The sequence below is a fragment of the Lycorma delicatula genome, chromosome 3 (genome assembly GCF_047948215.1).
Source record: "Lycorma delicatula isolate Av1 chromosome 3, ASM4794821v1, whole genome shotgun sequence".
Classification (NCBI taxonomy): domain Eukaryota; kingdom Metazoa; phylum Arthropoda; class Insecta; order Hemiptera; family Fulgoridae; genus Lycorma; species Lycorma delicatula.
The window spans coordinates 8,391,374-8,408,301 of record NC_134457.1 but is presented as its reverse complement, the minus strand read 5'-3'; positions in this window follow the sequence as shown (position 1 = coordinate 8,408,301).

The window sequence follows — 16,928 nt, the reverse complement described above, 5'->3', positions numbered from 1 at the left end:
TTTTGACTAGTCTTAGCGTGACATCTGTATGCATCTCGCATAACTCAACAATGATTAGTCGTAGTATGTTGAAATTTTTAATTTAGGACTGTTGTAACATCTAGTTGCGCACCTCCCCTTTTGATTGCAATAAACTGAACCAAAAGTGTCCAAAAAAGCCCAAAATTAAAAAAAATTGGATTTTGGACTTTTCGTAACTACACTAATAAATATTGAGAGCTTTTCAACGATATATCATAAGTTGCACTTATTTTTATTGGTTCCAGAGTTAAAGCCAAATAAGATTTTAATTAATGAAATATTTGGATCTTATAATGGGAAGGCAAATCGGTTCGAATCAGACTTCAGATTCATTTTTTTGGTAACTTTTATTTCTAATTTAAATATATTGATTTATCAATAATTATTAACCAATGATTGTAAAAAAAATGTTACAATAAATAATTATTCAATAATGACAAAAAAAAGAAAAATATAAAAAAAATTATCCGAAGTTTTTAATGAAATAAAATTTTATATACTTTTCATTTTAAAAAGATGTGTAATAATTTAATAGGCGTACAAGGAAGTCATATGTTGAAGCCACATAAGTTTTATTTATAATTAATATTCTAAAAATTTTATAAAAATATTATTTTCATAAAGTTATATCCGAGATATTGAGGTAACAAAGAATTTTGTAAGGGTTTTTAATTACAAAAGGTAAAAGCCACATAAAAATTAGAATTTTATCCTTAGTATAACTACTACTGATTTATATAAAATCTGATAAAGATAAAAGTAGTATTACTAAAAATAAAACCATCCCTACAATTGGTAATTAAATTTGTTCAAAATTTGTACGTATGTAATTATTTGTTACATAATTACAATTAAATGTTACAATAGCTTTATAATTAGATAAATATATTATTCCCACTTAATTTCTAATTCATTATTGTCTTTAATATAAATTATGAACATCATAAAAAAAAGAATTAGAAAATAAATCATACCCTGAGGTAATTTTATTTTTATTAATGCGCAATTAATAATAATTATAGTAAATTAAAGCCTAACTGAACACGTAACTAAAAGAATTTTGGTCGTAATAATAACAGGTTGTTTAAAAATGTACTATGATTTTAAACAAAGAAAAAACTAAAGAGAAGTGAGGTATTTTAACACAAGGTGTGTAAAAATGATTTAACATCTTGTATTAAAATTCATAGACTGGTGGTTGGTTAGACACTAATTGCTAATTATTAATTTTTTTTTGGTGTTTTTATCTTTTAACTCTACTGAGACTTCAAAAAAACTTTAGAAGTATAATTTAAATATAATTTTATATTAACATTTTGATCGGTATTTTTTTTAACGTACGGTATTCTATTTTTTATACAGTAATCATATGTTGATAATATTTTTGTTATATATAATAAAAATATACGTAATAAGCATAAAAATATGAACAGCCTAACTAATAGTTCGCGTATTAATATTACGTAATTACGTAGTTTGCGTATTTGATATTTTAAAGAAGAAAATAATAGAAAAATTAGTTATTCTGACCTCACTATCACTATAAATTATCACGGCTTGGAATTCGATATTTACAGGAAGCCTACTGATGTGAATATAACAATACACAATAAATCAAACCACCTGAATAGCTAATTATTTTCAACCTATAGTGCTATGCTTAATAGAGCATTAATATTACCAATAAATCTCGAAAAATTTGAAACCATATTTACATACTTAAAGCAAGTAGCAATGTTTAGTGGTTGTCGTGAAGACAAGTTAGACCATCACTGAATCCATTTAACTAGTTTCGGCGTGACGTCTGTACGTACGTAAGTACGTATGTATGCCGCATAATTCAAAAACGGTTAGCCGCAAAATGTAGAAATATTGGATTTAGGACTGTTGTAATATCTAGTTATGCACCTCCTATTTTGATTGCAATCGACTGGATCAAAAGTATCCAAAAAAGCTCAAAATAAAAATAAAAAAATAATGGATTTTTGACTTTTTCTTAACTGCAATACTAAGCCCTGATTGAGACCTTTTTAATGATATATCACAAGCGGTAATTATTTTCATTGATTGCAGAGTTATAGCCAAATAAAATTTTTATTAATGAAATATTTGGTTCTTACAAGGGAAAGGCACATCCGTTAGAATCCGCCTTCATATACATATATTTATTTTTAACTTTTTTTTAATGTAGATATACTGATGTTTTAATAACTGTTAATCTCTTATTGTAAAATAAGTTTTACAATACATAATAATTCAATAATTAAATTTAAAAAAATACATGATAAAAATAAGAAGTTATTAGTGAAATAAAATGTTATGTACGTTTCATTTTAATTCAACAATTCTTACAAAGGTTAATAATTATTAATAAATCAATATATTTGAATAAAAAAAAAATGTAATATATGTATATGAGGTCGGATTCGAATCACTGTGTCCAAGGTTTCGGATTCGACACATTCTAACTTACACTACAAAACTACTTGGGCGATGTGAAAGAAAATTAATATAAAAACTAATATGAAATGTTGATACGTACACCAAAAAAATGTGATATATGTGGTGTCCACCACAATGCAATTCTGTAACTGAACGCTTTATTAAAGAATTGGAGGATCGTATTTCACTTTCAAATAAAATAAGTTTACATAAAATGCATCAAAAAATGTGTGCGAGTATATATAATTTATTAAATGTACAAGGAAGTCATGTGATGTCCACTTCAGATTTTTTAAATTCATTTATATTTTCACACACAATAACAAACAATCACATAATTACTTATTTTATTTTTAACAATAAATAATAAAAAGAAAATTCAATTAAATAATTTCTGCAATATATCATAAAAAGTATAACTATTATAAAAATTTAGATACCCTTTGTAAACAAATACACGTCGAGGGTTTCCATCACAATAACATTTTGTAAAGTGAAACAGGAATTCTGGGGTACACCGACAGCAATTTAAAATAACAATAATAATCACAATCAATAAATATTGCATACTTCTAAAATAGTAATTTCTTTTAATAATTTCTTCCGTAATCAGATAGAATAATAACTTTTCAATTTTATCGATTTCTAATAACTATACAAATAACAGAGCATTGTATTCTTTAAATTTTCTTGATTCCTTTCACTAATAGATTACAAATTGCACACCTATGAAGCCAAAAATGAATTAAAATGCCTGTATAGTTCCAATTTTGGCAAAAGTAACACAATTTTATTCTTCCTGCTTAAATTACGCTTGACATGTGTGTGTTATTCTATACGTATTACATCTTTTATAAAAACGTTTAGGGACTACAAATACATTAAGGGCAATATGCTAAGTTTTATAAAAGTGGAAAAGATTCACTAAATTTATTTTTATCTGAAATCATTCTAAATACATATTTTTGTGCTACCAATAATGGGTTTATATTAGAATAATATAAATCTCGCTGACAAATTATACCATACATTTATCTCGATTCCATCAAAGAATGATACAACATCTTTAGTAACTTTGTGTTACAATAATTCTTTAAGAATAGTAATAAAAGGTACAAAAATATATGCTATTTAATTATATAATATCTGAAATTTATTTATTTATTCAGAAAAAGAATTGGTACACAAATTGCATATAAAAAAAGTAATAATTTAGAGATGAAAATTAACACAAATATTGATCAAAAAGATAAGTTCAACAGTTCTGATGTATACAAAATGACTTACGAATCGTGTCATAGTATAAACGTTGGCCAAACAATAAATTTAAAAAATCTGATGTGGACACCACATGACTTTCTTGTACGCCTATTAAATTACATGAAAACATTTTTTGCTGCACTTTATTTAAACTTTTTACATTTAAAAGTGAGATTAAGTGAGATCCTCCAATTCTTTAATAAAGAGGACAGTTACACAATTGCTAAAGTATTAGTTCTTATTAACATCAAATATTTGTACAATTATTAATTCAAAAATCTTCCAGAAATATTAAGATAGAGTACAAATCCCTTTATTTCTGGTATTACTAGATCACTCTTATTCGTACTTTCGTGAGTTGTTCATTAAAAAATTTTAGATTTCTGGTGTGTCGTATAAATAAAAGTTAATACCATTTCGTTTAGTTAACTCCTGCATACTGGTTACAAATTTTAATTTCGACCTTACTGTGTAAAATACTCAGTTTTTATTATTGGATTTGGTGAATAATAAAAAATGAAAAAAAAAACAATCATTCAGGAAAAAGAAAGATAACATGAAAAATATATCTCAAAAAACGACAAGTAGATGAATATGAATAGGAAGAAAAAGTTAAGAACAAGGGAAGAATAAAGAAATTAAGAGAAAATGATAAATACAAAGAGGAAGAAAATGTTAAAACCAAAGAAATAATAAAAAGGAAGAAAATGTTGCAAACCAAAAAAAAACATGAACAGGAAGAAAATGTTGCAAACAAAGAAAGAATAATAACATTAAGAGAAGATGATAAACATAAAGAGGAAGAAAATTTTAGGACCAAGAAAAGAATAAAAAAATTAAGAAAGGATGATGAATATAAAGAAAGAGAAAATTTGAAAACTAGAGAACGTGTATACAAATTAAAATCAAAAGAATTATAGCAAATTAAAGGGCGATTAAATGATTAGCAAAAAACAAATCAACGATATGATGATCAACTCCGACTTAGGGAGAATATTGTTCGATAATATCAGAAGAGTGATCAACTAAAAGATAAGAATTTTTCCACTTCATCAAAGATCTGGCATGTATGTCTTCGTGTATATGTTCTTGTTAGAGTCTACTTGACAGTCACTCTGTATTTAACTTTAATGTAGATAACATTAAAGAAATTCCAGAATAATTAAATAAAATTAAACAGACATCAAACTAGAAAATCAAAAAATAATAAATTACAATTTTCAATTAAAATTAAATAATCAGATGTTTCACCAAATTTATTACAAACAAACAAATGTAATAATGCGCAGTTCCCAGATAGGTATGAATCCCCTTAGCGGGGACGCATCGTCGGACAGTGTGTTCCTCCCCTCCATCCGCTTCAATACCAACCGAAAGTGACGATTCCACGGAGCGGTGTTGCGCACGGGGGATCTGGTGTCCTGGGAGCGTCATTACCGCCATCCATCCGCATTTGTGCGAACAGACGTTCCGCTGTCTTGTTGACCTTTTCTCCGGGTCAATAGGCCCTGCAATGTCGTTCCTCGATACCCAGATCTTCTTGAGAGATATCCAGTTCTTCTTGGTAGCCAACATCTTCGCTCTTGGTGAGCAGTAAAAACCAAATCATGTGACGCACGCTTCTTGGTCCTTATATCGCAATATTTCGTGGACAAAATTTTTAATGGTATCGAATGCCTCGTCCAAATTAAGCGTTATTTTGATAATAATGCTGGTGTCTAACTCTGTACAAGTGTTGCCTTTGCTCATTTTTGTGAGGTCTTTAATCATTTTTATAATTATTATTTATGCTTTATTTAAAAAAAAAATATATAGATCTCCATAAATAATCGTTTGTTGAATGATATTTGCTCGTAACATTTTTATTGTAAAGAATATTATTGTTTTACTTTCTCGTCTACTTATAGCTATCCCAAAGCTATAGCTATAGAAGGGAAAGTATGACAATCGGTCCAATTTGGGCATATGAGGTTTTCACCGGATCTTTACGTTTTGACACATAAGGAACCCAAACATCCGGCTGGAAATTTTCCTCATTTTCGTATGTACGTGTGTGTGTGTGTGTGTGATCGATGTTTTTTGTCGCACCCTAAATCCCCTTATATATCCAGAACTACTCGACCGATTTTGACCAAACTTGGTCAGATTACTTCGATATATATCTGGGGTACTGATGCCATTAAATCTTCAACTTAAAGGGTGAAGAGGATGGGGTTGTAGATGAAGGTCACCATTAGTATCTCCAGATTTCGCGTAATTAAGGTCTTATTTTCCTTAGATACATTTGTTAACAATTAAGAAATAATAATATTTCCAAAAAAAAATATTTTTAAAATCGCATCCTACTCCCAAAAAATTCTCTAAATAAACTAGTGGCTAAATAGGTGTAGTGTGTCATTAGTACCCCCTCTCATCACAAGGAGCGCTAATGTAACACTGACGTACTGCTGCTGTAGTCATTTCTCTCACTTTTCTGTTTAGCCTCCGAAACCACCATAAGGTATTACTTCAGAGGATGAATGAGAATGGTATGTATGAATGTAAATTATGTGTAGGTGGACTGTTTCTGAGATGTATGGTTAGTACAACCACCAAAGAACACCGTTATCCACGATCTAGTATTTAAATCCGTGTAAAATTAATAGGATTTAAACCTGATTTTCGATGACGTGTTCATCACTAGACCAACGCGGACTGGTCTAGTACTGTAATCGTCTGATATGTTGTAACGTCACAGGTGAGTAGTAGAATTAAATAAATGAATAATATTTTAAGTGTAAAAAATATTTAAAGTAGCCGCTAGTACCTCCATACCCGCGCGATTAAAATACGATATGCAAGCGCGGTTTGGTTAGAATCGCTGATTTAAATAAACAAAAAAAATATATTATATTTAAATAAAATGATAAATATTTTAAATTAAGTTTTGTGTGTACGCCGTGCATAAAAAAATGCCGCGTTGCGGAAAAGTCCTACAACTGTGTTGTCAACTTTTTTTAATAGATAAGGAAAAATTGTAACTACGAAATATTAATAAAAAAGAAATAAATTATATCGATTAAGATTACTAAAACGGTATTATTAAAATTTTTTTATATTGGTTCACCTTGTATTGGCCATAATTTACACACACACACACACACACACACACACACACACACACACACACACACACACACACACACACACACACACACACAAATATAGTATTACAAATTTGTTTTGTTTCCTAATTTAATTTTAAATGTTAACTTCACATATCCAGCACGCTAGATTATGTATACAGATTAAAATAATAGTTGAAATTTAAATTTCTTTCTTTTTAATTAGATAGATAATAGATTTAATTTTTAAATTGTAGTTTACCAACTGTATGTCTGGTCTAAACAACTTCTTTTTCTATTTAGCTTTAAGCACATATTTAAATTATTTATAAATCTGATCTAACTTATAATTCATATATATGTAATGCAAATTCATTATATTAAAATAGTAATACAACAGTAGGCTACGTAAAGAAAACGATTTGAATATTAACAAAAATTATCTTATTGTATGTGTGTTTGTAAGCGTGTCTGTGCGCGCATGCGCCTGAGCGTATGTGTAGGGTGATATATATTTATTTATTTATATATTAATATATTTATTTAATTTATTTTTCATTTAAAATCTTATTTTAGCAATTGTACAACATCCGTGCGTTAACTGCTGACGTTAAACTGTTGTTTTTTTTTCATGACATTTTCCGTTCGAGTAATACTTATTCGCAGTTACTTTTATACGTATTTGAATACTAGATCGTGAATATCGGTGTTATTCAGTGATTGGGCTTCAATTAACCATTCATCTCAAGAATGCTGAGACTGTACACGACTCGACTATACTTCATTTACATTATCATTTACTTATCATCTTCATTCATCCTCGAAATTTTAGTAATATAAAAACTGTTAACAAAATTTCAGACGTGTTCTACCGATTAAAAATTAACATAGGTTTGAAAACGCTTACTTAGCAGCTGCCAGTTGGCAAAAGATTTCGTCCTCATTTCAGCGTCTTTGGTTAAATTAAGCTTGACTATAATTCTTAGGCTTAAACTAAGGGAGTAAATTTAGTGGATTTATATGAAAGCTAATTTGAAAAAGTAAAATATAATTACGTTCCAGAACTTTAGTTTTAGTAGATTTTATGAAATCTGGGACAAAATACAAAAGAATGGGGTCGAAAAACATATTACTTTATGTTTAGCGTAAAATGACTTCGTTAAATATTAAACGCATAAAAGTTATAATCAAACTTATAGAGAATTTAATTCTGAGTGAAACAGTATGAATTAAAAAAACAGAAAGTAAGAATTTACGACAAATATCTTGTCAAAATTCAAAGTTATTAAATTGTTGCAAGTTGAAATTTATTCTACTTTTAAGGGTTTTATTTTTTTTATTAACATAAACACGGCAGAATAGTATTGATTATAAATTGATGCCGGTTAGATGTATCTACGTAGAAAGATTTGATTATTAAGTCCAGGTAAACTAAAAAGTGTTGTTTATTCTCTTTGTAATTTTTATAGTTAAAAAAAAGGAAATCGGGTAGTCGTATAAAAATAAAAATTAAAAATAATAAAATGTAATAACAATTTTAAATTATTATAGCCATAAGGGTAAGATAAAGTAAACAGCTTACATTTAGTCTCACGTGAGAGCGTGTAAACGTGCTTCTTTAATAATCCGTAACATAACTTCTTGTTATATTAAAAACTTCTAATTGCCAGGAAGGCATCGAATAATAATAATAAAAACTGCTTGAAGGCAATCTTAGTTCATCTAGAGAAGTAAGTGGACCGTTCACGGAGAAAGACTTGAGGCGATTAAGCCATTCTTAGATACCGACCGTTACAGTTAAGGTTTGATCTAAGTTGAAGTCAACGTTTAGTCATCGGTGGAATAATTGGATAGACATTATGGAATGACACAATAAACAAAGACCATAATGAAACCAAATACGTTACTATTTCTCGTTAAGTTAGATTTGATCGAACTTTTTCACTACGTAGAAGTTATAATAATTTAATTAATTTAATTCCCAGCTAATTAATTAGATACGGCCTTTTTATAATTTATCAATTTTTTATTTTATTTTCTTTGAAAAGCAAAGAATTCACAGAATACTTTGTTAATTGGTATAAAAAAGGTTTAAAAAGTGGTTGATAACTTAAAGGAAAGTTAGGAATTTTATCAAAATAAAAAAAAAATTCTCTAAAATTACTAAACTGAAGACGATATATTTTTTTTCACGAGTTACCATAAATACCCTTAAACTATAATTAAACAGAATTCAATTTTTTTATTAATATAAAAACAAAATCTCTCCTTATTTGAGAAAGTAGATAAGCTATGTAATTAAACATAAAAAAAAGAAACAGCTGCTCTTTTGGGAAGAACCAAAAAATTGAAACATGACAGAATATATAAATAAGTAAGAAACTGGTCTTATAGAGTCAAGAAGTACGATTACATGTTTAGATAGATCGTTTACCTCCTGGAATAATACGATCAAGATTTTATTTTTAAATCCCCTAAAGATATTATTAATTTCATACTATAAATTTTGCTAAAAAGGCAGATTTTTTTCCCAAAATATTACATTCTAAAATAATAAAAACAGTAATAAAAATTAAAAAAACACAACTGCTAAATAATAAAAATTTTGTTTTTAAAATTGAAGTAAAAAAACAAGACAAGGTATGGAAATAAAGGACGAAACATCTTTATGCAGTATTTAAATATAATAATGGGTGACTAATCAATTTTCAGACAGTTTTAATTTTAATATATTTTTCATGTTACAGAAATATCAGGCATTTAAGGTTTTCTAATGATTAAGTTCTCACCAGGTCTTACTTTTAAATAAAATAATTTTGTCCTTCAACAAAAATATTTAAATGCAGGCGAGGGGGGCTTTTAATATAGTATCATTACTAATCAGAGCTCTTTAATATAGGATAATTAATATTCAGGGTTTTTTTCCTGAAGATATCGTCACATAAGCTTAAAACATGTGCTTCGGATCTGGAAATGGAATTTTTTAGCGTATGAATAATTCCATGCCTGCCTTTTAATTTTTTTAAAATTATTTAATACTTTTTAATGAATATAGGGAAAAATTTACGACTCAGAAATTTATGGATGTAACGTAATTAACGAATGTACCGAGTCAAATGACGGAACTGTAAACATTTAAATTTATTTATTTATTTAACTGGCATATTTAATGCCAGAAGGGTGAGATTGAAGAAAATCATAGATCAGAATAAATGAAACGTAAAACAACGATAGATAAGATTGTCATTTAAGCGATTAATCGCTTTGGTTTATCAACGAAAAATTATAATTCGGAATATATTATAGTTTAAATATAAAATGTGTATTCATTTACATAAAACATGTGACAGAAATGAGCTGATTGCAGTTTGGTTATCCTCTCTATTTGTACTTTGTCATACCCTAATTAAGACCCGATAAACGTGAAATGCAGCATTTGATAGAGTAAAAAATAAGGTTTTGTGTTTAGATGAAGATAAGTTTTAATACTTACAAATCCATTAGTGTTCTTTGTGTTTTTACTTTTATTAATTCATAATTACACTTGGAAAATTTCCACATATTTTTTCAGTTTTTGTATAAAAATAAAACGATTATAATTTATTTACAAATAAGACTATTTTACAAATTCAAAAAATAAAAAATATAATATAAGCGATGTTTTTTAACCTAAGCTTAATAAAAAGGAATTATCTAGGCTGTTATTTTACATTTAAATAAATAAATCCTATACCCTGATTACCACTTAATAACGCACTCTACAGACTACGTTAGGAATGGTTACGTTATTCCACAGATAAAAAAAAAACTTCCTTCTTTTACCTGGATGAAAAAAAATAAAAACCTTGGTAAAATCGTGTTCAGAGCAGCAAACAAAAACAATCAATTACAAAATTAAAAAAAAAATAGATGTAATTAAATCCCATATTAATAATCTAAAATATAAACATATTAAATAATATTAACATGTTGCTTAATTAAAAGAAAATTTGATTTGTACACCACAAGACTTCCTTTTTCTTCCCTCCTGATGAAAGACCGGAGGTCCCAGGTTCGAATCCCGGTAAGGCATAGCATTTTCAACGCTACAAAATTGTCATTCACTTCATCCTCTGAAGCAATACCTAACGGTGGTCCTGCAGGTTAAAAAAAAAAGAATAGTTGGATAAGCATTTGCTAACGATCTGATAATTTGGGAAAAAAACGCAAAAGATATTAGAGAGGCAATAATCAAAATTCAAGAAATATAAAAGTCTACAGAAGAAACCGATCTACAAATTTCGAACGGAAAAGCAAAATGGTTTTCCAATAATAAACGTAGAATCTAAATAATAAAAATTTAAGAAGAAAATTAATTAAAAAAATAAAAAAATTAAGATATTTTGGTAAAATAATATTACCTCAAATATTTTAGAAAAAGAAGGAAAATCGTCAGAACATGAAAACCGGAAATGAATTTTCCTCTTACAAGAAAAGTTTATATTAAAAACTTCGTATCCAAAACGGTAAAATTAAGACGCTGTAAAACCGTAGTTTTATAGGAAGCGTAATATTAATGCGGGTGGCCTACAAAATTTCCTTACGCCTATTAAATTATGTGTACACATTTTTTTAGAATGTAAAGTACACAAAACTTTATTTCACCAATAACTTCTCATTTTCTTTTTTATTGTTATTATTGAATTATTGCTTACTGTAATTTTTTTTTTAAATCAGAGGTTAATAATAATATCTCAATATGTTTAAATTAAAAAAAAAAGTAATGAATTTGGATTTTCGCCGATGTGCTTTCCCTTATAAGATCCAAATATTTCATTAACTAAAATTTTATTTGGCTATAACTCCGGAACTAGTAAATACCATTTAGGATATATCGTTGAAAATGCCTCAGTTAGGGCTTTACTAGTGTTAAGAAAAGGTCCAAAATCCAAATAGTTTGGATTTTGGGCTTTTGTTGGACATATTTGGTTTAGTCGATTGCAATCATAAGGGGAGGTGCACAACAAGATGTTATAACAGCCTTTAAATAAATTTTAACATTCTACGGCTAATCGTTTTTGAGTTACGTGAGATACATAAGTACGTACAGACGTCACGCCGAATCTAGTCAAAATGACTTCAGGGATGGTCAAAATGGATATTTCCGTTGAAATCTGAAAACCAAAATTTTTCGCGTTATAATACTTCCTTGTAGATCGTACAAGGAAATAAAAATAGTTTCAAAATAATTGACAATTTAGAAGACGTTAATTAAAATTATTTGACCATGTATTTTGAACGATGATGTAAAAAATGTGGGTTTTTATTTTAATTTGTTAATTAAATTAATTATTTAAAAATTTATATATAGAGTAATCTTTTTGTGTGTTACACAGAGTAAAAGAAATATACATACCTGTAAGCGCGCACGCACACAAACATAGAACTGTAATAAAATAAACCCACAATTAAGTGTAATTATGAAATATAAAGCGTGTAATATGTTTATGTTATACAACTTATAAACTTGACGTGCATTAAAAAATTAGGTAGAAAACTGGTCAGTTTATAATGTATAATGTTTTTAATTGTATCAGACATTCCTAGCTTTAGAATGCATCTTTTTTTTGTTTTTATTTTTTGTAAAGTTTCGCATATAAATTAATTACTACAAAAACTAATATAAAACACCTTTTCTAAAGTTTTATTCCTGCTTTATAGTTTATTTATTAAAATTAGATAAAATAGACATGTTTAATAAAGTAATTTATTTACGGTGCAGTAGAATTTTTCACGGCTTGAATCTTATAGGTAACATTTTTTTCCTGATTTAAGAGATAAAACTTTTAATAGACATGTTATCTTATAATTGAAAACACGAATAGTAGGTTTTATACCACCATAAGTTCCTTATTATGCTAATAAAAAAAAAAGTAAGGAAAAATGTAAGGATTACAGTTTTATAGAATCATCTTTCAAGATGATCCTATTTTGTTTTTTTTTGAAATGCATTTCAAAAAAACAAATGTTTATAAGAAAAGAGAATATGCTAACACGACACAATATTTGTTTTTGTAAAATATATTAATCTCCCATGTAGATGGTACTATAGAAGAGCGGTAGCTCTAGAAGAGAAAGTATTGCAACCGGTCCAATTTGGACATATGCGGTTTTCCCCGGATGTTGACGTTTTCACACCTAAGGAACCCAAAAAACAAAATAACCGGATGGAAAATTCCGGATGTTAATGTTCGTATATACGTGTGAATGTTCTGTGTTGCCTTATAAATCATTTTATATCTCCAGAACTATTGGACCGATTTTAAACGTGGTCGGATTACTTCTATATATGGGGCATTGATGTCATTAAATTTTCAATTTAAAAGTTCAAGGAGGTTAGCCTGTAGAGCAAGGTCACCCTCAATATCTCGACATTTCGCCTAATAAAGGTCATATTCTTCTTAGGCACATTTGTTAACGATTAAAAAATAACCATATTTACAAAAAAATTTCTGGAAAATCCCACCCTTCCCAAAAAAATGTTTTAAACTAGTGGCAAAGTGGGCATACTGCGTCAATAGTACCCCTTGTCACTACAAAGAGCGCTATTGTCGCAGTCCACCATCTTCAAATTGCCCTTTATCTCTGTGGAAAACTCCCTTTTCTCTCGTCCTCTTGGACTTTAGAATTTAAAATTGTGGAATTTAAAATTCCACAGGGTTGCCAATCAAATTATTTTTTACACTTTACTCATTAATTATATAATTTATTTAGTTAATATTTAAAGGTCGGTAGCATTGGCGTACAGTTTTTGCAATCGACTGATATTTTCTGATGTCACAGGTGAAGTAAATTTGGCTCTTTTGGGCACTTTGGGTTCAGTCGATTGTAATCAAACGGGAAGGTGTACAACTAGATGTTAACGCAATCCTAAATCCAAAATTTCATCATCCTGCGATTAATCGTTTTTGAGTTATGCGCGATATGTACGTACAACGTCACGCCGAAACTGGTTAAAATGGATTCAGGAATGGTCAAAATGGATATTTCCGTTGAAATCTAAAAACCTACATTTTTCGCGATCACAATACTTCCTTTACTTTGTAAAAGGAAGGAAAAAAGATTGCAAAGTTTTTGACCTAAGATTTCATTTCATAACAGTGTTTAATTAATTACGTGGGTCCAATAGACTTCATTACGGGTAAATTGATAAAATTATTGCGTTTACTGCGTCTGAGCTAATTTTATCCCGAACATGGTATTAGAATCCTTACATTGCATAACATGATTTTAAATATTACCTACGAAAAATAGTAGTAGTTGCCCATCAAATAATGGGCAGGCAGGAGTAGGTTTCGTGATGAACAAGAAGATAGGGAGGAGAGTGGAGTATTTCAAGACGCATAGCGATAGAATCATTGTAATAAGGATAAAATCAAAACCTAAACCGACAACGATTGTTAACGTCTATATGCCTACAAGCGCCCATGATGATGTTGAGGTAGAGTGTGTATACGAAGAGATTGATGAAGCAATTAAACACGTATAAGGAGATGAAAATTTAATAATAGTTGGAGATTGGAATGCAAGCATTGGAAAAGGCAAGGAAGGAAATATAGTGGGTGAATACGGGCTGGGGAAAAGGAATGAAAGAGGGGACCGACTTATAGAGTTTTGCACGAAGTATAATTTAGTAATTGCCAACACCCAATTTAAAAATCATAATAGAAGAATATACACTTGGAAAAAGCCAGGCGATACTGCAAGGTATCAAGATTATATCATGGTTAAGCAAAGATTTAGAAATTAACTCGTTGACTGCAAAACTTACCCTGGAGCAGACATTGATAGCGACCATAATTTGGTGATAATGAAATGTAGATTGGGGTTTAAAAACCTGAAAAAAAGGTGTCAGATGAATCGGTGGAATTTAGAGAAGCTTGAGGAAGAGGCGGTAAAGAAGATTTTTGAGGAGGACATCGCAAGAGGTCTGAGTAAAAAAGATAAGGTAGAAAATGTAGAAGAAGGATGGGAGAATGTTAAAAAGGAAATTCTTAAATCAGCAGAAGCAAACTTAGGCGGAATAAAGAGAACTGGTAGAAAACTTTCGGTTTCAGACGATATATTGCAGCTGATGGATGAACGTAGAAAATATAAGAATGATAGTGATAAAGAAAGTAAAAGGAACTATCAGCAATTAAGAAATGCTATAAACAGGAAGTGCAAACTGGCGAAAGAAGAGTGGATTAAAGAAAAGTGTTCAGAAGTGGAAAGAGAAATGAACATTGGTAAAATAGACGGAGCATACAGGAAAGTTAAGGAAAATTTTGGGATACATAAATTAAAATCTAATAATGTGTTAAACAAAGATGGTACACCAATATATAATACGAAAGGTAAAGTGAATAGATGGATGGAATATATTGAAGAGTTATACGGAGGAAATGAATTAGAAAATGGTGTTATAGAGGAAGAAGAGGAAGTTGAGGAGGATGAAATGGGAGAAACAATACTGAGATCTGAATTTAAGAGAGCATTAAAAGATTTAAATGGCAGAAAGGCTCCTGGAATAGATGGAATACCTGTAGAATTACTGCGCAGTGCAGGTGAGGAAGCGATTGATAGATTATACAAACTGGTGTGTAATATTTATGAAAAAGGGGAATTTCCGTCAGACTTCAAAAAAAGTAAATTTTTACCTAAATCTCTAGCTTTAACAATCTACGGAATATGATAGCTATTTAATATTCTTACAGCTAATCTCAAGACTGGTTTACATCATTTTTAAATAACGGCTGAACAGCGACCCTTATGAAATAAGATTCAGCAGATACATAAAACTCAAAGTGATATATTTTTGAGTATGAGACCACGTTTGCGTTTATTACAAGCAACTTTTAAATCAACTGTGAAAAATAATAAATTACCCTAAAAGTTTAGTTAGGTTGTCGTAGCAACGGATTTTATTACAAAAGTTTTGTTTCACAGTCCCTTGAAAATGATAAGTTACATACAAGTTTTCCTTTTAAAATTATTAAATGGTTTCTGTACGGGCCACCTGAGCGCTTAGTAGTTTCATACCGAAATTTGGATATTTTCAAGATTCCTTAGATTTCGATTTTCTATATTTAATTTTTGAAAAGTTACTTAAGAATTGTCATATTTTATGAAAATCCTTTTTAATTAAGGATCGTTATCATCCCACTCCAAAAATAAAAAAAAAATAACGAAGAAATATTAAAAAATGAATAAAATAATTAGATTAAAATAAAAACTATTCTATACCTATATTTAAATTACACTTTCCTGAATCCTTTAACATATCTAATAATACCATTCTCGTGTGTGTGTATATATATATATATTTATGTATATATGTTTACAAATAAATTTAGATATTAACAAAGATATCAGGTGGCACAACTTGAATAATACATATATGTTAGAATTTGAATTTTAAGGGAATTTTTATAAGGTAATCAAACTGGTTTCAAATAGAACCACTAGCTAAGAAAGAACTAAAAAAAAAACGTTTTAACATTATATTTCCATAACTATACTTAATATATCATAAAAAACCAATAAATATAGGAACTTAAATTTTAAAATAGTCTACCAAGATTAAAAATTAAGGATTACTTTATTTCTTTTTTTTAAATTTTATTTTTCATTCTCTTTAAAACATATAAAAATTCACAACCGTCCCTTTCTAATATATCCTATCTAATTCAAAATTTGCTTCCTGGTGAGGTTCCCGTGGAGATGTAGTTCTTATATCAGTAGCCTTTATTTTAAGTCTCCTTACTTTTTTAATACGTACAGATAAATTCCGAATTTCCCTAACTGAATAAGAAAAAGTGATGATAATCATCAAGAAAAAAAAATCATAAAATATCAAAATCAACAAATTATAACTTAAACATTCAACAAGAAAAAAAATTGTTTTAAACTTTAAAAACAGGCTTTCCTTCAAAAAAATTACACACAAAAAAAATAATTTTGTCTTCAGGAAAGTTACTTTATAAAAATTTTCTAATGTGTACGTTGCAATCTGTTCAGCTAGCGAATAATAAGTAAGCCCCTACGGCCCGATGAGATGAGAATGATATGTACGACGTGTAA